Raw genomic sequence first — 22,320 nt, 5'->3', positions numbered from 1 at the left:
TACCAGTTTTGTTATGTTTTTGCAGCGTTGTTTAGCTTTTTCAGAGCTCGAGCTGGGCGAGTTCAGTAATCACTCATTTAGAATAGCATATGGACAGGACTCCACTTATGAAGTGACACTTTGGTTGTGTTTTTTTTTTTTTTTTTTTTAAGCAATGTGCGTCAGGTTTAGGCCTCTTGCCTCAGGACTTTTGAACATAATCTTTTAGGATCAGTGCTGCACCCTCAGCGACAGCAACACGTTTCTCTGCGTCAGAAATTAAGGCCCTGGGACATTGGAAATTGGCCAGCTACAAAAGTTACATTAGAACAGGTCGTTAAAGTGGCACATGTATAATGTCGCAGTATGACATTGTTATGTTTATGGTCATGTGTATCGTCCACTGTTCAATTTTGTCTACTGTCTTGTCTGTTACCCTGTCCATCCTACTCGGGATTAGCTACTCGCCATTGCTGGCAATGGGGGTCTTGAGGGATTTTGCAATTTTTACCTGAACTGATGGACTAATTCTGCTATTTTCAATTAATTAATTAAGCTCTAGTCTATCCCTCAGCAGGTTTTTATTTTACCTCTTGCCGAGTTCACCTGTTTTTTCCCAATTCCCCCCCGCCCATTATTTCCCTTTGTGTCTTTTTTGTTTGTCTTAGCCACTTTAACTAGTAAAGTTGGCAACCAATAGTAAATTTTTCTTTTTTGGCAGATACTCACTAATTTACTATCAGATCCTCACTAGCTCACCATAAATGTTATTGTTTTTATGACATTTACTAATGTTTTTTCTTTATTGCTTTCCCTCCACTTTTAGGGTTGCTCTTTGACGTACAGGACATTTGGGTTATAGGCCACTCGTATATTTTCTGGGCTGCTAGGTTTATGGCTTCAGATCGAGCTCCAGTCTTTGAGCATTCAGCTAGGGTCCGTTGGATAGGTTTCAGAGGTATGAGATGCATTCCTTTTGTCCTAGACTGTTGGAGTATGCAAGACATTTTGGTGTGCCACATATTTTGGTGGCCCATTTAGGAGACAATGACTTGGGGCAGAGGTCCACTTTAGAATTGCGAGTTGATATAATCAATGATTTGGCGAGGGTGATGTCGGCCTGGTCCTCGTGTAAACTCATTTGGTCTTTCATTGTACCTCGCCAAGTTTGGTGTGGGGTTAGGAATTTTCCTGCTATAGACGAGGCTCCGAAAAAAATTTAACTTTGCAGTAGCTAAATTTGTGGTGGCCAATGATGGCCATGTCATTCCCCATATGGGTATTCAATTTTGTTTCAGTTATCTGTATAGGGCTGACGGAGTCCATTTAACAGAGGAGGGTTTGTCATTGTTTGTTGAGGATCTATTTAGGGAGTTGGTGTTATTGGGGTAGTCCTTTGTATGGTGGCGGTGCGGCAGTTCTATAAGCAGAACCTTGCTGTGGCGGAAAAGAACAGCAGGTCAAATTTAGTTGAGGTGCGCTCCCTTTGTTGACTGGTACTTGGCTGTACCAACCTAACGGGGGGCAGTATCATCACCTAAACGGGTGGGTAGTCAAGGGAGAGGGTGAGCGTTACCTTTTTGTTGATTATATGGTTTATATTGTTATGTTTATGCACTCTGGCCGATCTACGCCTGCTATACCTGTTGTTGTTTGTGTGTGGGCATTGCAGATTTGGCTGATTTCTGGCCATCCTTTCTTTGCCACCACACATCGTTAAATAAATAATTATTGCTCCAATAAATCGCCATCAAGTTATCTGCCAAATCTACGTCTCAGTGTCTTTATTTATTTTAGTAGGGGTAAGTGGTTTGCACACATGACACACCTCATCCGATAGACGGTTTAATACATTCTCGTAATAATTCCAAACTACGCAATGCAAATTTAGGTGAAATTATCACACTACAATCCGATTTGAAATGCAGATTGTAGTAAATGGGCCATGGGGGCCTATTCATGATGTTAATTATCGGGGTTTGAACAGACCTTGATAATTAATATTCATCATTGCTCCGGCGTGGTAACAGCTGATGCGAAATCAGCTGTCCCCGCGAGCGGCTTCACTGCTCTTTTTCGGAGCAGTGAATCTTTTCACTGCTTCTGTCAGAGCAGTGATAGGACTGCGCATGCACGACCTACAGGTCACGCATGAGCACAAGAGCCCCGACGTCCGGCGGAAGGAGCAAGAAAAGGGCGAAGGGACCAAAAGGATCTCTCATTGCAACCTGGACCTCTGAAGATGGCGAATGCCCCCGCAGTCAAGCTCCGAAAATATTATATTTTCGGAGCTTGATGATTTCTGTCCCCATATGGGGATAGCGGGCCATTCCGCAAAAGGAAGGTAAGTAAGAGATATCTATGATATGCCCTACTTTACCTTCTTGATGAATTGCCCGATAACTTAACTTTTGCAATTGCAGCTTTTGTGAAAATTAAGTGATGATGATTACTCTAGGCTCCTTAGTCACCTTCATCCATTTCAGACAGAACATAAATGATTTCCTGCTGTTCCTTGACCTTAAGCAGACGTCATCATTTACCAAAGAACTCACTCTCACTCCCACACATACAGGGTTGGCTCGAGACCTGCACTAACTGAACGGTCACATGCAGGCCCGCTGAGAGCCGCGGCGGGCCCAGGTAAAGGGGCGTGGCCTAATTGCGGAAGGCGTGGCCACCCCCCATTGAGGAAAGAAAAAAAAGTTTTGCAGCACCGCGAGGAGGCGTCTGGGACCCCTGAGCCTGGCGCATAACCAGTGGGGGGCGCGATCAGCTTGATCGCTCCCCCCACAGGCATAGGAGACTGCTGTGGCTGCTTGGATGTGAATGCACTGCGGAAGCTGCTGGCCAGACCCATGCCCACCAGGCCACGTCCTTGTAGTGTGGACAGTGCTGGGCTCTTCCAGGTAGCTCCGAGGCATCCCGCGCCAGATGTGACTCTACAGATGTGACCTATATCATAGGTCACGTCGCAGCATGTTGTCCCTGAATGCACACTGAGTGAGTCACTGACACTGAGGCAGGCTACGCAGCTGTAGCACTGAGGACAGGGTGATGTGGGGCTGAGGTGATGAGCATGTCGATGGTTGGCTCAGAGATGATGAAGGGCTGAGGTACTAAGGATGGTGATAAAGGGCTGGGAGGGAGTGGAATTAAGTTCCAACCCACTGGTCTGGTCTCTCTGGAGGGAGGATTTTTGTGTCTATTTTGTGGAATAAATTTTATAATTAAAAACTAAGAAATATACACAGTATATTTTTTGGTTAATAAATAATATCATACTTGCCTACCGTCCTGATTCGAGCCTCCCGAAAATTGGGTGTGTTTCTTGGCCCCCCAGAAAAGCAGGCATCCGGACCGCCCGCAGTTAAAACACAATCCGCCGCAGCGGTGGTGGCCGATGACGCGACTCATGACTTGCGTCATCATGACCCCACCCACTGCTATACAATGCCGGTTATCTCGGCATTGTGCAGTAGGGGCTGGGCCAAAATGACGCAATCGTGTGACCCCCCCCACCCCCTCCCCCGCTCTGGCTGCAAATGCCATTGGGATGCCGTTGTTGGTATTTTGACAGTAGGCATCCCGACTGCCGGTATTACATACCCATTCCACTTAGGCATGCAGTAAAGATGTTTTACTACAGCTCCAGCATTAATTTATACAAATCTACATAGGTGAAGTGTTAAATGACCCAAATGTGGCAATTGTTCATTCTTTTAAGATGGAAATGATCACTTAATTAAAAACACCATATAACACAAATCTATTAATACATTTGAAAATGAAAAAAAAATATACACATATTTTGGTTTACATCATTTTAGAATCTCAAACTTTGCTTATAGGGGACTATCATAATGATCCTACTCAGTTGATGGGTTTATGGTGTATTAACTATGAGCAAGGGCCACAGAACATTTTATAATGAAAGCGCTCTGATGCAATTCTCTATGGGGCATATTTATCCCAATCTCAGATGTGGATGGGGTGTGAAAAATTTGCCCAAATTCGCAATGCGATATTTGAATACATCCCGAGGATGCATCAAATATTGCATGCAGGGACAGAGCTCGCGAGAAAGTCCTATCCCTACAAATCCAGTCTCCGCACTTCTCAGAGTGTGACTGCGCATGCGTCGCTGCTGCCGGCTAACCCAAATATAGAAGCAAAATAATATTACATTGGTTCTAACAGAATGCATTTTCATTGCTCCAAGCCAGTCATGGTATGAATGAAGTGTGTGCTTTCACTGAAATTTGTGGGTACTCACTCTGTAAATTCTACGTTATCAATGTGTGAGCGTAACTGCTTAGAGATTTAAGGGTCACTTGAAATTGTATAGTCCACGCTATGCTAAATAGGGTGTGGTATGATATTTAGACAGTGATAATGTTAACATTAATCATGTAGACACTGATGAAATTTCAAAATGTCAGCATATTGTCTATGGTGGGCTAGTGGTCACTTACCTGATTCTGACAGCTGCAGTGGCTCTCATTACTGCTTCTGGAACCCAACAGTCCCATGATTGTCACTTCCAGGTCAGACCTCCGATGCTGCAGCTTTCCAGTGAGTATTTCTCCCCAATCCCTAACCATTACCCCTCCCCCCCTCTGCAGCCTAACCCTGCCTGTCGATATTTTAACAATGTTGACATTCAAACTGTCGACATTGTGTTTTGACGACATCCCCAAAATAAATATAATTACATACACACACAATTTTTTTTAAATGAAGCACTTGAAAAATATTTTACTGCACATAGAAATGTAAATGTATGCACTCTTCTATATTCATGCAAGTACTGTGAAGATCCATCGTTCACATACCAGCAACTAAGATTCTTTCTAGTTTCTTTCTAGTTTGCCTGATTCTCAACACCCTGTTTCTTGTAGCAGAATATTCTAATCATACATATTCATGAATGCATACACACACTTTCTATATCTAACCTTCATTAACTAAATGTACTGAATAAACCTTTGCATCTCAGTTAAATCCTATTGGCCACGGATTTCCAGCTTAATGCTAAAACCATAGCGACCCATTTTGCTTCAGCAGATACTCTGTTGAAATTGGGACCAGCTGAACGAAAAAATCCACGAGCCTTGCTCAAAGAAGACTATTTTTATCAATGGTTCTTAGAGTAAAAGATTAAAAATGTGTTTAGCATCTCAAATAATTTATACTGTGTGCTAGCAGAAGAATATAGATAAAACAGTTTGAAAGGTATTATTCAGCATTTACTTCTTGAGTAAAGTGAGTCAATCTGGACAGGATTTCCTAAACTGCTTGAGTGACAGAATGGATAGGGTTACAGTTACACTACTCTACAGGGATCCATATGTCCTTAAAGTACTTAAAGCCCTACTGGATAATCTCCCATTTAGTACTGATGTAAAGCACCAGTGAACTAAGCAGTTTCTATGCCACAGAGCACTGTTCAGTATCACAGAGCACGTTTGTACATTAGTATCCCCCGATATTTTATGCAAAGTGATTGTCATACTGTCAAGATCCAATTTTTTCTTCTATTAAAGAGAAAAATACTGAAATTCATTTTTCTAAAAAAATACTTATAGCATACTATCTTTTTACAGACCTCAGATAATACAAGTATGACCAATTCAGAGGTATCCCTATGACAGCTTTCACATGTATCCCTTAATGCTGTGCACATTTGTGCAAATTAATGTGCTGCTTTACCTTATGCAGGTACTGACGCCTTGGTGATGTCAGATGCCAAGGAGAAATTATTTTTGTCTGAGCATGCATCGGAGTTGCACCATGCATGTGTCCCAATTTTGTCTTAGATTCAGAGAATAAGTTAAGATGCACAAGGTCTGATTCAGAGCCGCATGTAATATTCACATAGTTGTCGATTTTTTTTTTTTTGCTTGTGCAAAAAAATCCCTAAAAGCTCCTGTGGAGCATGCATTACAGAGTGTAAGCACATAGCAGGGGCACACCCTGTCAGAGTCCCCACACCTTCCCAAGTCCTTTCCCCCTCCCCTACTCTGTCCTCTCCTGCAACCCAGTGTGAGAGGTTCTCTCTCTCTGCTACATTCCCTAGTCCCCACCTCTTCCCAAATCTCCAATCCCTCCCTCTCCCCTGCTCTGCCAGGCCTGTCCTTCTCCCATGCAGCCGTGAGAGCACTGGGGGTCATTCAGACCCGCTCGCGAGCGGCAGTACGCTCGCAAGCGGGTCGATGTTCCCCACTGCGCATGCGCACGACGGAGGGAGCTCCGTCGTGCGCAGGCGCGAGACCCGGCGAGCGACGGGTTCACCATCGCTCCGGGTCTCGCACCAAAGGGGGCGTGCTGTCGATGTTGATTGACAGCACGCCCCCTTTGGTGGGCTTGCCGGGGGCGTGGCTGCCAGACGGAGGCGTTCCCATGGGAACGCCTACCGTCTGAGGCCGGCCCCACTGACATCACTAGTGATGTCAGTGGGAGTGATTTTGGCTCTGATAGAGCCAAAATCACTCCAGGGCTTGCGGCAGGGAGACCCTATCGCAGGGTCTCCGTCGCAAGTCCGATGGTCGCGATGGTCAAGACCATCGCGACCATCTTTTTGGCCGCTCGCATATGCTGTGGCTGGTCACCCACAGCTATGTGAGCGGCCAGGAGGCCGCTCCATTTTCAGGGAGGAGGGCCCTGATTCAGAGCAAGCGCTCTGGTCAGAGCGTTCAGCTCTGAATCAGGCCCACAGTAAGCAGGGTCAACCTGAGCACAATTTTTTTGATAAGCAAATATTTGTTACTGCTCCTGGTGTACTTGTGCGCCAAAAAAATTAAGGGGGCGTGGTTTCATGGGAAAAGACATACCCACAAACCACACCCCATATTTAGGGGAGCTGCTGGGCATGCCCCAGTCCCTCTCCCCATTGAATAGATGTGACGCACAAGCGCACATCATTTTTTTACCGATTACTCTAAGAAGAGCAGCAGGTGAGAGGTGGCTTCCTAACACTGCACTGCGAGGCACGGGTATGATGGCGGGACAGTGTCCATCATGCGGGTTTGGAGGGAGGTGTATGTATGTAGATATATAGATAGATAGGTATTACAGATGAGCAGTTCAATTTTACTCGGTTATGTTCGGATCTCAAAAAGGCATTATATTGGCTATCCGGTTCTCACGTGTTTTGGATAGCCAATAAAATAAATCCAAACTTGCGCTAATATATATATATATGTATATATATATATATATATATATATATATATATATATATATATATAGTGGCCATGTGATTAAAGAAAAATGGTGGCCATGTAATTAGCCCAATTTAATTGCAGTTGCTCTCAGCTTTAGTAGCCAACAACAGGAATCATCACCAACCATATATAATAAATTATTTAAATTAAGTGTGGTAATTACATGGCCATATACAGTAAGCCACAAACATCGCCTCACCTCAGTCTACAGCTGCTCCTCCTAGCTGTCAGGCTGGGAGGGCTCGAGCTGCCCACAGTAAGTACAGAGAGAGGCTCTAGGACAGGCATGTCAAACTCGCGGCCTGCTTGAGCTCCGATCGCGGCAGGGGTGACTGGGCCACATAATATTTGTGTTTAAACTTGGAACGCTGGTCTCTGAAGTGATCAGTGAAGCCTCTGATTGCTTCAGAGGCCAGCGTTCCCAGTGATGCAGTTTGCTGGGTCTAGTTAGATCCAGTCAGCGGCAGGCATCTTCGCAGGAGCGGTGCCCAGTGGCCAGCGTGAAGAGAGGTAAGTACTGCACAGGGGAGTTGGGCCTGTTCTATACTGGGAGGGGGCACAGCATAAGGGGCATTACTGGACGCACTACTAGGGACATTACTGGGGGCACAGCATAAGGGGAATTACCGGCATTACCCTTTTTGGGATCGCGTGCACATCACGGACTCATGCCAGGGCTGTTTTGCAGCCCCAGTCCGTCCCTGGCACATGTGCACATCTCTTGGAAAATGGCATTACTGATTTTATCCCAGTGATTTCACTATGTGCATATCTCCAAGAAAGTGGTGCCTGTGCCATTTTCCAGTGATTTATGCAGCAGTGGAAAGTTAAGTATGGGTGCAGTGGGTGGAGGATGAGTGGACTGCGCTCCCATTGCACCCATTATATATATGCCTTTGCCTGGTTGCCTTTCTAGGCCGCACCTAATCACCATCCAACCACATTGGCAAGTGCATACAGCACCAGTTTGCCTGGCTCCACTATGCAGAGCAACAGTGATTGAGAAATACCACCTCAACTACCATACTAGTTGGGACAATCCATGCTGATTGGGAAGGCATGTAGGAGTGCTCAAATGAGGATTGCATACCTGCCGACATTCACATTTTTCTCTACGGGAGTCGCTCTGTGAAGAAATGCAGGTTGGGACGGGGTCAGATGAGTAGTGCCATTAAGCCCGGCCCCTCATGGTAAAATGCCACAAATCCAGCATATAATTATATATATACAGTATATATATATATTAGGGGTGTGCACCGGCCACTTTTCGTATTTTGGTTTTGGATCTGGATCTTTCTTCGTGTTTTGGATCTGGATTGGTTTTGCCAAAACCACCCTTCCGTGTTTTGGGTTCTGGGTTTTGTATTTTTTTGAAAAAAAGCATAAAAACAGCTAAAATCACAGAATTTGTAGGTTTTTCTGCTCCTATGCTATTATTAACCTCAATAACCTTAATTTCCACTCATTTCCAGTCTATTCTGAACACCTCACACCTCACAATAGTGTTTTTATGTCCAAAAGGTTGCACCGAGGTAGCTGGATGACTATGCTAAGCGACACGAGTGGGCGGCACAAACACGTGACCCATCTAGGCGTGAAACTGCAGTGGCAGACAGGATGGCAGTTTGAAAAACTAGGCCCCAAACTGTACATAATACGAAGAAAAAAAAAGAGGTGCAAGATGGAATTGTCCTTGGGCCCTCCCACCCACCCTTATGTTGTATAAACAGGACATGCACACTTTAACAAACCAATCATTTCAGCGCCAGGGTCTGCCACACAACTGTGGCTGAAATGATTGGTTCGTTTGGGCCCCCTCAAAACAAGCTGCCAATTAATCTGTCCCTGCACAAACTGGCTCTACGGAGGCAAGATGTCATCCTCATCCTCCTCATCCACCGATTTCTCACCCTCTTCAGTGTGTACATCCTCATCCTCACAGAGTATTAATTCGTCCCCGCTGGAACCACAGGTCCCTCTGTACGTTCTGGAGGCTGGTCTCCCTGGAAGAGTTGATAATTCATTTTATGAACATCATCTTCTCCACATTTTGTGGAAGCAACCTCCTACGCCTTTCGCTGACAAGGTTCCCGGCTGCACTAAACACTCTTTCGGAGTACACACTGGAGGGGGGGCAACTCAGGTAAAATAGAGCCAGTTTGTACAGGGACCTCCAAATTGCTTCTTTTTCCTGCCAGTACAGGTACGGACTGTCTGACATGCCTACTTGGATGCTGTCACCGATGTAATCCTTTAACAGACAGACGCACGCTTGTCGCTGCTGCTTTGAGGATGCAAGTGCGGCTCCATCGCACACAAGTCACAAACACATTAAAAAAATAGTTTTTTATTTTTTGGAGCACTTTGAGAGTTACACCACCCTTTAACAGACAGACGCACGCTTGTCGCTGCTGCTTTGAGGATGCAAGTGCGGCTACAGCCCACACAATTCACAAAGACAGAAAAAAAAAGAACAATATTTTTATTGTTTGTGTAGCACACTTTGAGGGTGTCACCACCCTTTAACAGACAGACGCACGCTTGTCGCTGCTGCTTTAAGGATGCAGGTGCGGCTACAGCCCACACATTTCACAAAGACCGAAAAAAAAAGAACAATATTTTAATTGTTTGTGTAGCACACTTTGAGGGTGTCACCACCCTTTAACAGACAGACGCACGCTTGTCGCTGCTGCTTTAAGGATGCAGGTGCGGCTACAGCCCACACAATTCACAAAGACAGAAAAAAGAAGAAGAATATTTTTATTGTTTGTGTAGCATACTTTGAGGGTGTCACCACCCTTTAACAGACAGACGCACGCTTGTCGCTGCTGCTTTGAGGATGCAAGTGCGGCTCCATCGCACACAAGTCACAAACACATTAAAAAAATAGTTTTTTATTTTTTGGAGCACTTTGAGAGTTACACCACCCTTTAACAGACAGACGCACGCTTGTCGCTGCTGCTTTGAGGATGCAAGTGCGGCTACATCGCACACAAGTCACAAACACATTAAAAAAATAGTTTTTTATTTTTTGGAGCACTTTGAGGGTTACACCACCCTTTAACAGACAGACGCACGCTTGTCGCTGCTGCTTTGAGGATGCAAGTGCGGCTACAGCCCACACAATTCACAAAGAGAGAAAAAAAAAGAACAATATTTTTATTGTTTGTGTAGCACACTTTGAGGGTGTCACCACCCTTTAACAGACAGACGCACGCTTGTCGCTGCTGCTTTGAGGATGCAAGTGCGGCTACAGCCCACACAATTCACAAAGACAGAAAAAAAAAGAACAATATTTTTATTGTTTGTGTAGCACACTTTGAGGGTGTCACCACCCTTTAACAGACAGACGCATGCTTGTCGCTGCTGCTTTAAGGATGCAGGTGCGGCTACAGCCCACAGATTTCACAAAGACCGAAAAAAAAAGAACAATATTTTTATTGTTTGTGTAGCACACTTTGAGGGTGTCACCACCCTTTAACAGACAGACGCACGCTTGTCGCTGCTGCTTTGAGGATGCAGGTGGAATCTAGACGGGATTTGGAACCGGGGACACACTACCTCCATCAATTGTCTAAATCCCACTGCACTAATGGCGGATACCGGACGCACGTCTAACACCAACATAGCAGTCAAGGCCTCAGTTATACGTTTTGCTTCAGGATGACTGCTGTCGTACTTCAACCTCATCGCTAGGGACTGTTGGAGGGTCAATTGTTTAGTAAAAGTAGTGATGTTCCTACTTCCTCTCTGGGATGATGAACAACTCCCAGCAGCAGCAATAGCACTAGGGGGAAGTGGTTCTTGATCTTTCCCTATTTTATTTTTAACGGAGAAAGTTTGGTCCTCCATTTATGTTATATTGATATATATGTGCGGCTAAAGCGCACACAAACACAGAAAATATTTTTTTATTTTTGCTGGAGAGTAGTGCACTTTGTGGGTTACACCACCCTTTAAGAAATGAGCCAGCCGGCTCTTTACTTATGGGACACAGGCGCACGCTTGGCGCTGCTCCTTTGTTGATGCACGTGCAGCCACAGTGCACACAAGTCACAAACACAGAAAATATATTTTTTTTTGGTTTGGACTGGAGTGTACTTTGGGGGTTACAGCACCCTTTAACGGTCAAACCAGCCGGCCCTTTACTTATGACACAGGCGCACGCTTGGCACTACTTTGTTGATGCACGTGCGGCTACTGCGCACACAATTCACAAACACAGAAAATATATTATTTTTTTAGCACTTGGGGGGAGCACCCCTGATGGACAGAGCACCCCCTGGACAACACTACAGCACCCCTTTAGGACTGGGACACTGCACAGGACTTTGGAGTGGACACAGCCCCTATGGAGAACTGACTGCACAACACAGTCCAGCCAGCCCCTATGGACTTTGAAGTAGTGGACACAGCCCCTATTAACAACAGCAGCACAGCACAACACAGCCAGCCCCTATGGACTTTGAAGTAGTGGACAACAGCAGCACAGCACAGCACAACACTACTCTGCACTACACTACACTACACTACACAGCCCAGCCAGCCCTAACTCCCACCCTCCCTCTTCACTGTCCACAGCCGAGTGAGAAAATGGCGCCGACGCGGGTACCTTATATAGGATCCAAAACCCGCGAGACTCGGAAGGCGGGATGATGACGTTTTGCCTCGATTTCAGATCCGAGTCAGGCGGGAAAAGTTGAGCCTGACTCGGATCTGCCTCGGATCAGGGGGGGCTCGGGGGGGTTCGGATTTCAGAAATCCGAACCCGCTCACCCCTAATATATACATTATATATATATATATATATATATACACACAAACACATATATACATATATATATGTATATAAATAATATATCCATTATCATAGAATCGCATCATCAGGCCCTGTCCCCTAATCATGGACCCACCGATTCACGAGAAAATTGTAACCACTCTGCCCACTTTACTAGGAAGTGGGAAGAATGCTGGAGAAGTGCCTACTTTCCCGGGGGTGCGGGGGGTTACCTGAAAAGCTGGGAGCCTCTCGCAGGTCCTGAGAGAGTAGGTAAGTATGCAGGACTGTCCTGCTGAAATCACAACAGTTGGGATGTAATGACATAAAGCATGTAATGGTGTACCATATTAATTTTGCCTCACAATTTGTTATTGTATTTTGTGCAGTGTATATTGCTGAATGTTTGACTACTAGCTTTTTTATTTTTCTGACAGTTTTTAAATACCACAAAAAGAACTGAGTAAGTAAATAATTTTTGAATGGATAGAAATGCAGCATGGTGCTGTCCTAAACAAACACACCCTGCATTTTGTTTTAATATCAAAATGCATGAACATTGACGAAAAGCGTGAATAAGCAATTTTTTCTGTTTCTGTTTGACTATTAGCATTATCTAACAGCTTTTTCTCTACACTTGAGTAATAGTTTAAGTGGTATATGTGCCCTTGAAAACTTAAATTCCTTGACAACAATACCCAAATTTATCCTACAGATCCCTGCACTGGTATGTGTTCACATGACTTAGTGTACTTAGTATTGCAGTGTATGGCACTTGTGTTTACATTGTGTCCGGTATGTAAAATATGTGCATGGCAAACTTAGTATGTTGAACTTAACAAAATAGCACACAGTGAAATAACTGTGGTAATATGACTATTTGAATAATTATGATCTATTCAGAAACCTCAATGTAAATAGCTTAGTAAAAGTACAAGTAATTGAGACTTTAGTGCCACTTTGCAGAATAGTTTCCAGCTAGTAATATGTTTAACAAATACCCTGCTGAAAATACAGTATACTTGACAAATCTCCCGGAAGATCCAGGACAGTTACAAATTTGGAGTATACTTTGATTATCGGTGATGGGGTCAGATCCGGACCATTTGCCTCATGTAAAAAATCCTAGGTCTGTGGAGGAGGCGGGGCCAAATTCTACAAATATCATATCTGCATCATATTGGCCCCGCCCTTCCAAATGATTCCTGGCATTCCCTCCATCCTGCCCACTTCACTAGGAAGCGGGGAGGATGCGGGAGAAACTCCAACACTTCCAGGATGCCCCCAACATTCAGGAGTCTCCCAACAGGTTCCAGTGGAGTAGGCAAGTATGATTTGGGGGGACACTCCGCCTGATAGAGTTGACCATTCTCCCGACTGAAGTGGGAGGTTGGATGATTGTTTTACACTTTCAATGCAAATCATCAGTGAATTGTGGTTTTGAACAAAGGGGGTGGGGCTACACGCAAACCACGGCTTTAAACACAGAGGGCAGGGCTTTGTGAACAATAACGCAGCACCACATCCCCCATTTATGGCATTGGGTTGTCCCCTCTGGGAATATCCCACAAAGGGATAATACAAAGTTGGCAAGTATGAATTACAGATATAGTAGTACATTATGGGGCAGTTGTACTAAGCCTTGGAGAGAGATAAAGTACCAACCATTCAGCTGCTATCTAATTTTTTAAACACAGCCTGTAAAGTGACAGGAGCTGAATGGTCATTACTTTATCTCTCGCCAAGGCTTAGAACATCTCCCCCTATGGCATACTTGCAAACTTAAAGTGGGAGGTGCAATGGACATGGTGCCACATATCATGTCAACGAAACACATAGTCGCTGTGCAATGGCACGATTTGTGCCATTTGGCTGCTATGAGCAGGGCCATGATACCACAATTTGCTTTCAATCACATAATCAAGAAACCATGAATGGTCTGATGGCAATGGTTAGTGTTTCCACTATCAATGGAAGGCCACCAATGGTAAACATTGGCTAGCTATCTGCGCATGCCCAAACCATTGATTACTCACCCTCAATAATTTCTTAGTGATGGTGAGAAACCATCAACCAATGATGGTGAGCTATCAGTGGTCATCATTTCTCCACTCTGCCCATTTCACTGGAGAAGTGAGTGTGAAGCAGGAGGCCATCTACTCTTCCTAGAGTGCTAAAGACCTCCCCAAAATTCTGGAATCTCTCACATTCCAGGTAAGTAATTAGATATGCTTTATGAACAGATGTGTAGGAATAGAGGTCTGGTTACCCAAAATCCTCCTCTACACACTCTTTACATTTTAACTATTCATAAGGTCCAAATTGTGATGGCTAGATGACTGGGTCAGAGCATATTCAAATTAGCAGGTCTTGTGAGGTGTTCATGGGTGCACAAGGCTCATTTATGCGCATGGGTAGTGAAGACTAGCCAATCTGGTCTGATCCCACAGAAGAGCTACTATAGCACAAATTGCAGAAAAATGTAATGTTGGCTATGATAAAAAGGTGTCAGAACACACAATGCATTGCAGCTAATTGCATAAGGTCACGTGTAGCTGCAGACCAGTCAGAGTGCCCATGCTGACCCCTGTCCACTAAATAATGCACATAGAATGGACATGTAAGCATCAGAACTGGATGAATTGAAGGAGGTGGCCAAGTCTGATGAATCACATTTTTTAACGTTATGTGGACAGCTAGGTACGTGTTACATTTACCTGGGGAAGAGATGACACCAGTATGCACTATGGGAAGAAAGCAAGCTGGCAGAGGTAATGTGATGCTCTGGGCAATGTTTGGCTGGGAAACCTTGAGTCATGCCATTAATGTGGATGTTAATTTGACATGTAGCACCTACTTAAACATTATTCCAGACCAAGTACACCCCTGATGGCAGTGGCCTCTTTCAACAGGATAATGCTTTACTACACTGCAAAAATTGTTCAGCAATGGTTTGAGGAACATGACAAAAAGGTTAAATTCCCTAGATCTCAATCCTTTTGAGCATCTGTGGGAAGTGCTGGTAAAAATACAAGTCCAAGTCATGGACCTTGCAACTTACAGGATCTGCTGCTAACGTCTTGGTACCAGTTTCCACAGGACACCTTTAGAGGTCTTGTGGAGTCCATGCTTCAGAGCTGTTTTGCATCACAAGGGGGACCTACATGATATTAGGCATGGCTGGTAGATGCATATTTAGGCTTGCCATACTATCCCTTTAAACCGGCCACTCATGAATTACACAGATTCTATGGCTGGCTGACATCAAGCCTGCATTTCACCTGGTTTTAATCAGCCACAGAACCTGTGTAATTCATGAGTGTCCTGGTTTAAATGGATGTATGGTTAGTCTATGTCTACTGGATTTAGTATTTGAAGAGTATGTACTGTACAGTATATACATCATGGTGGTGAAGGATAAAGTTTAAATTCCTGTCCTTGCAATTTGTGAACAAAATTCAATAAAAGGAAGCATTGCAATCTATCACTGCAACACCAGGCATGAAATGAAAAATATATTGTTTTTTTTGCCTTAATGTTTTATTTTTGTTTTTAAAACATCTATTTAATATTTTTAAAGCATGCTATATTTATCTAATACTGTAATTTTTATTATTATTATATACGTACTTATTTTATATTGTCTATCACTATGACATTTTACTCTCCAAGACAATATTACAAATGTATTTATTATTTGGTATTTATACCCATATTGCTATATTTATAAAGACATATTATATTTATTTAACCAGGTGTACATTCTGGGCCTGATTCAGAAATGGACGTAAATGCCATCATGACTGTGATTCCATACTCAGTAGCTGTGCGAAAATATGCAAATGTCGCAGCCACCTGTACGTATTGAGATGTCCACCAGTGGTTTCGCAAATGTAAGCGCATGCGTACAAAGATGCAGCATCGGTTGCAGATCAGTCAATAATCTGACTTCTGAGTAACCCCAAGGCAGAATGGCTGCGGGAACTGAGATGCCTGAGCCATTTTGACTGTGAACAGGATCACAGTCGCAGGCAGAGGGAAGCCTAGAATATGCATGCGACACGCCTGCTTTAGTCACCACCGTTCCATTGCCGCCCACAAACGATCCCTCCTTGTCAAGCACTCACTGCAAGCAACATTGGTAAACTAGATGCATACGCAAATTACAATAAAATCGCTTAACTGCATATACATCTGCATTGCATCCATCTCTGAATTAGGCCCTCTGTGATTTACTGCTCTTTATTGCATTTTATTTAAGTATTTATTTACAGTCCTATATTTAAATAATTCTCAACTTTGTACAGCAGGCACAAGGGCCAGAAGATATGAATGGAGTCATAACTGCTCCCTAAACTTGCCTCTTGGACCTCCCCACCAGGTCAAAAAAGTAGGCAATGATGTTTGCAGCTATAAATTAAATGATAGTTTCAGTAGATAAAATAGGTGGGAGATGGAACAGGATACTTTCTGCCTTATCTCCATAGAATAGGATCGTTTAAAAGCAGTTTACATGTAATAATTGTCAGAAATAAGTACAAATAAATGATTTGGTTACAAATAGTACATTGAATCTTCTTTGAAGCTTAAACCATAATGTATAGGCCAAGTATTTATAAAAACCAATATAGCCTACAATTCACTTTTGAACATGTCACTATACAGCTGATTTCTTGGATGCTCTCTGGCCCTGATTCAGAGCCGGACGCTCTTTCAGAGCGCTCGCTCTGAATCAGGGCAGCATTTTTTTTTTTGAGACGGCCTCCTGGCCGGTCGCTAAGCTGTGGGTGACCACCCACAGCTTTAGCGAGCGGCCAGGCGATGGTCCCGATGGGGCTTGCGACGAGACCCTTGTGGTAGGGTCACGTCTGCCGCAAGCCCCAGTGAACTTCCGGCTCTAACAGAGCCAGAAGCTCACCACTGACATCACTTCGGGAACGCCTCAGTTTGGCAAGCCACCCCCCCGACCCTCCTACAAAACGGGGCGAGCTGTCAATATCGAAAGCTGCCCCGACTTGTAGTGAGCCCAGGAGCAACGGAGCTGCTGGGGCTCGCGCATGCACACGCTGAAGCCGGCTCCGGTGTGCGCATGTGCAGTGGGGGACCATCGACCCGCTTGCGAGCGCACAGCGCTTGCGAGCAGGTCAGAATCAGGCCCTCTGTTCATTATTTTAAATCCATCAAGTTCTGCAAAATATGGCTCTTAGCATACATATGCAGCACAATGATTTTTCCATTATCCATGGTTTGGGACATCTTGTAACACTTTTACGCACTTTACCTACCTGCACTGCTTAGTATTTCAGTTACATATGCTGTGGCTTTCTATAAAGCCTTTAAAATATTAACAATATAGATCGATATAGATAATATTTTTTACTAAAATATTTAAATCTAAAACATAATGACATCAATAATTCATTTGCTAGGAAATACAGTAAAGTAAAATTATAGACACTAATGTACATTAAATATGCAACATTTCTCGAATCTTGGATAAATACAGTATGTATGTCATGCTACAAACTATTATTAAAGGCACATTTTGGATTATTTTTGCTCATTGTCCATTTATGGAAGCTACTACTGTAGTAAAATATGATGCATTCAATTTCCAGTCACACAATATTCATTGCTTAAACGAATCTATTCGACATACAAGAAAGCCTTTCATTAAGAGCAAAAATTGAAACCCATTAGCTAGTCTTCCAGTTAACAATGTCACCCTTATGTGCAAAACAAAACAGCCAAATGTCCAGCCCTCAATTAAGACTACTCACATCTGTGACCAGATCTAGCCTGTGACCTAAGACCATTTGTGTCTCTCAGAATGTCTCTAACAGTTTCTTGCAATTGAAATACATTTTAAAAGTTTCCATGATATATTTTAATTTACAGAAAAATTAAATTGAACTTCGCTTATGGCCCAGGAATTCATCGTATATTTGCATCACTGTTTGGCCTTTGCATTAGATAATGCCACAAGTCAGAATCACAATGTTTGTGTTATCAGGAGACAGGAAGTGCTGTGACATTTTTTTTATTGATTTTATTCATTTATTAAAAATATTATTTTTTTGAATGTTTATTGTTGAGGTTAATTAGTGAATAATTTCTACCAAAATTTGTGCATAAAATATTCATTTTACACCTGAATTACAGATTATAAATTAGGAGCATATGAATTAATAAAATAGCCCCAATTTTTGTGAATACTATTAAATTTTAAAATTCTGCCATCACGTCCATGTAATTGAACAAGGCCCACTGTGTAAGTGGGTTTGGGAGTAAATTGGTAGCCATGAATCAGTACATAAAAACATTGTTACAGTATCTTCTTCAGTCAGGAATGTTACCTTAAGAAAACACAGAGGCATATGTATCAAGCTCGATGTGAGATAAAATTGTAAAATATATATCACCATCCAATTAGCTCCAAACTATCATTTCTTAACCACAGCCTGCAAAATGTAAGTTAGAAGCTGATTGGTTGGTGATATATTTCTCACAATTTTATCTCACATAAAGCTTTGATACATATGCCCCACAGTATGAACTGCATATCGCAAATGGGACACACTTCTTTGGGTAGATAGCTATTACTACTGTCAGTTATACTGTTAACAAATATGAAACTTCTATGGAAGCCTGTTTCAAATGTCATAGGAGTAGATGTTGGAAGTTAGCTGTTCATATTATTCAGCATGTTTAAATCACACTGATTAATAATTTCAGCAAGTGACACTTTATTCTAACCATGTGCAGTCCTGATACAAAGACCTTAAAATGGTCCATGAAAGATACATTTCTCTGCTAAACTGTACACATATATCACCTGAGCTAAATAAAGAGAAATGTATGCAATTGTGTAAGAGTCATATATCAGCCCATTCATGAAAATGTTACTGTAGGACTGAGGAAGCAGTCCGTGGTGTCGGAAGCTCATTAACCAGTTCAGTGTCAGATAGGCCTGCATCCAGACTAAAGCATTTTCTCATAAAAAAAACAACATACAATGGATACATTTTACATTAGTTATATTAGACTATTTTAAGAGCATTTCTTTGACTATACAGAAACAAAAACAAAATCTTACAATAACCTTATTCTCTAGTCAAATGTCATTAACATATACAGTATAGTGCAGGTGCTCTAGCTGTATTAGTGATTAGAATATAGCTGACAAAATAAGCATTTACACTTGTTTAGATGATACATGAAAATGGGGAATACACAACACAGTGAGGCATCAGAACGTCATTCATACATTCCAACAAGGAATCAGTAGTCAGGAGTCGCTGCCCTACATTATAATGACAGGTAAGCAACTCTGGAAGTAAAACTTGCGTCTCCAGGTCCTAAAATAACCTTATAACTTCAATACAACCATTAGAAGTAATTTAAAGCAATGTTTTCAATTTTATTTAAAAAAAATGTCTGACCTACTGCCATAAGCTAGTAGTATACATAGAGTAACTGTGAAGCAGCAAAAGTGTACTACATACATTACTACAGTATCTTATATAGTATATAAAGCCACACACAATAATTCATGGGCTTATACACAACGCTGCAAGAGACAGATTCCCCCAGCTAAACCCCCTGTGACAGAGAATAGAGCTATATTCACCAACCTTCTCCTCCGCAAAAAGCTCAGCCAGACTTCCTGGACAATGCTCTTCTGCACGGTCACAGTGAGTGCGGCCCTTCTATGTGTCTTCTGATTCCAACTGAGGACAGATGGCCAGGAGTCCTGAGCCCCGCTGGAATGAGGCAAAGCTTTGCTTTTTTTTTTTTTTCTCTCCTCTTGCTTAGCCCCTAGCAGATAAGCCTGAGTCAGGCACAGTGAGCTAACAACACCCCCTCCACCAATCATTTCAATTAGTGCCACATGAGAGAAGCTTCTGCCCAAAATCTTCTTAGGAAAGGGCCAGAGGGCAGGGCAATCTCCTTTGCTCAACAATGACCAGAAGCAGCTATAAATATAATGAACAAAGGCTCTGTCAAGGCTGGGAATGTCCTAATCCGAAAGAACACTAGAACCAATACACAGAGTACAGCTCTGTAGCAGCACAGTCCTGGGTGCAGAACATTTTTTTTATTACAGTGTAACAGAAAACATTTGGTGTAATCCATGCAAAAAAAAAGAAGTCACAAGAGGAAACAGATTAAAGATGCTCTGAACTATGCATGACTGTGTGGCTAAGTACACTCCAGTCTCAGCATCCTGAAATCATCACTTACTGTAACATCTTAGTGGTATCAGTGTTTATGCGCTCATATCCGTATAGATCAGCTTGTTTTGCCGCGTACACAAGGTCACAATGTATCATATCACATAATATGAATTATTACCATTTATAAGAAAAGCTAACAATGTATTAACTATATATATATACATGGTACCAGCTGCATGGCAGTATTAATGCCTGATATATGTATACAAAATAGAAAGACTTTTACTTTCGACATTAACAATAATATAGTACAAAACTGGGTGTATCAAAAAAGCATGGAGATTTTGTTCATACAGTATTTTGATCAAAACATTTAAGCTGGCAGCCTGTCGTCATGGGACCCCAATTCTCTGGAAGTCCCTACACAGGCATATATGCCCAATACACCCCTACATTGCATCTAAATGCAAATTAATCTATCAGGTACATAGGGTAATGTCTAGAATAGGGCTGGTTTGTGAGCAGCATCCAACTAGGCCTTTTATAGCCTTTACTGATAGCATAAGGTAAATTTTTTAAACAGAATATAAATATACCCACGCTCAGTTTTACCTATATTCCTATATTGTTTGTACATGGTACCAGCTGCATGGCAGTATTAATACCATGTACAAAACAGAAAGACTTTTGCTGTAATATTTATGTTTTATTTCCCCAGGGCTCTATTTATTATGCTTATTAAGCTTTTTATCCTATTGATAGAGTGTAAGCTGCACTGGGGCAGTGACTGAAGTAAGTGACTAAAGGCCCCCATACATCAGAGATTGATTGCAGCAATCATGCAATTTACAATCGATTGTGTATAAAAATCTTTCCCTTTTTCAATCGATTGTGGCAATTCTGCAATCTGCAATCAATTGTAAAAGGGAAAGATTTTTATACACAATCGATTGCAAATTGCACGATTGCTGCAATCAATCTCTGATGTATGGGGGCCTTTAGGGCTCTATTTATTAACATTATTTTTAATAAAATAATGTGAAAAAGGCTGTTTTCACACCCTTTTTACATTGTTATAGTTTCACCTACAGTTACTATAGGGCAGTTGGAGTAGAATTCGTAAAATACTACTCCAACCCCTAAGTATCACTTATTTTTAGTAAGCAGATCGCATTTCCCATAATTGTAATGGGAAATGTGATCCGACCAGAGTTACTAGTTACTAAACATAAATTGTAAAAAAATACCGGGGAAAGCCCTGTGATAATAACGCCACCTGGCGTTATCCAGGGTCTCCCCCGGTTACCAGACTCCTGCCCTGCTCTAACGGGGAGAGCAGAGCCAGGAGTTGGCCCCAGTAATCAGCTCTGTGGTCTAAACAGACCACACGCTAATTCACTGTAAAAAAAAGAAAAAAAAAGTAAAAACAAAATTTACTTACCTGACTCTAGGGACAGGTGGTCGGGGCTCCGGGTGATGTCCTCCCTCCGGTCAGCTGGTCTCCCATGCTGCACTGCGGCCCGGTCATCAGGTGATCGGGTCCCAGTGCAGTATGGGATATCATCTGACCGGAGGACATGGAAGACATCACCGGAGCCTGGATCATGCAGGTAAGTGTAATTAAGGGAGAAGGGGGTCGCGGGGGGGTCCGCGATTGCGAGGGGCGGGGCTTAACAATGGGGGCATGGCTTAGCATCAGGGAGTAGCAGCGACGGTAGGCCAGCACATGCGCGGGGCACTGGTCACGGTATTTTTTTGTGAAAATACCGTGACTACTGTGCGGATGGGATTCGCAGGGACAGAGCTTTCTCGCAAGCTCTGTCCCTGCAAGGGATTTGTAGTAAATCCCTGTGATATTGCCTGAATTCGCAATGCAAATTCAGTCGGTAATATCACACTACAAACTGCATTACCAATGCGGATTGTAGTAAATAGAGCCCTATATATTCTCTATATAGCACTGCAGAATATGTGTATGCGCTATATAAATAACAGGTAATAATAAATAAGGCTAGCACTGTCTGTTTTTTTTAAAATACTTATTAAAGCCTAAAATAGGTCAAAAGTCAATAAAGACTAAGGAAAAATGTGTACAGTTTGTTTAAAATGCTGTAGTCAGTTTATTGAATGGTCATTTATACCAACAGGAAAGAGTACTTAA

At 42.7% G+C, this 22,320-nt stretch overlaps 1 protein-coding gene across 9 annotated transcripts in view; it reads right to left on the bottom strand.

The window, feature by feature from the left end:
• LOC148522870 (poly(rC)-binding protein 3-like) overlaps window positions 1-22,320 on the bottom strand; it is a 1,341,444-nt gene that overhangs the window by 351,125 nt on the left and 967,999 nt on the right. For 2 of the 9 annotated variants that reach the window (XM_088473624.1, XM_088473630.1), the window contains exon 1: window positions 19,617-19,913. The exons of the other annotated variants lie outside the window; for them this stretch is intronic. The gene's annotated coding sequence lies outside the window, so the exon portion shown is untranslated. Of the gene's footprint in view, window positions 1-19,616; window positions 19,914-22,320 lie in introns of those variants that run through there. 9 annotated transcript variants of the gene reach the window in all.

The sequence above is a fragment of the Taudactylus pleione genome, unplaced genomic scaffold (genome assembly GCF_031769625.1).
Source record: "Taudactylus pleione unplaced genomic scaffold, aTauple2 ptg000137l, whole genome shotgun sequence".
Lineage (NCBI taxonomy): Eukaryota > Metazoa > Chordata > Amphibia > Anura > Myobatrachidae > Taudactylus > Taudactylus pleione.
This window is presented reverse-complemented; position numbering and strand designations above follow the sequence as displayed.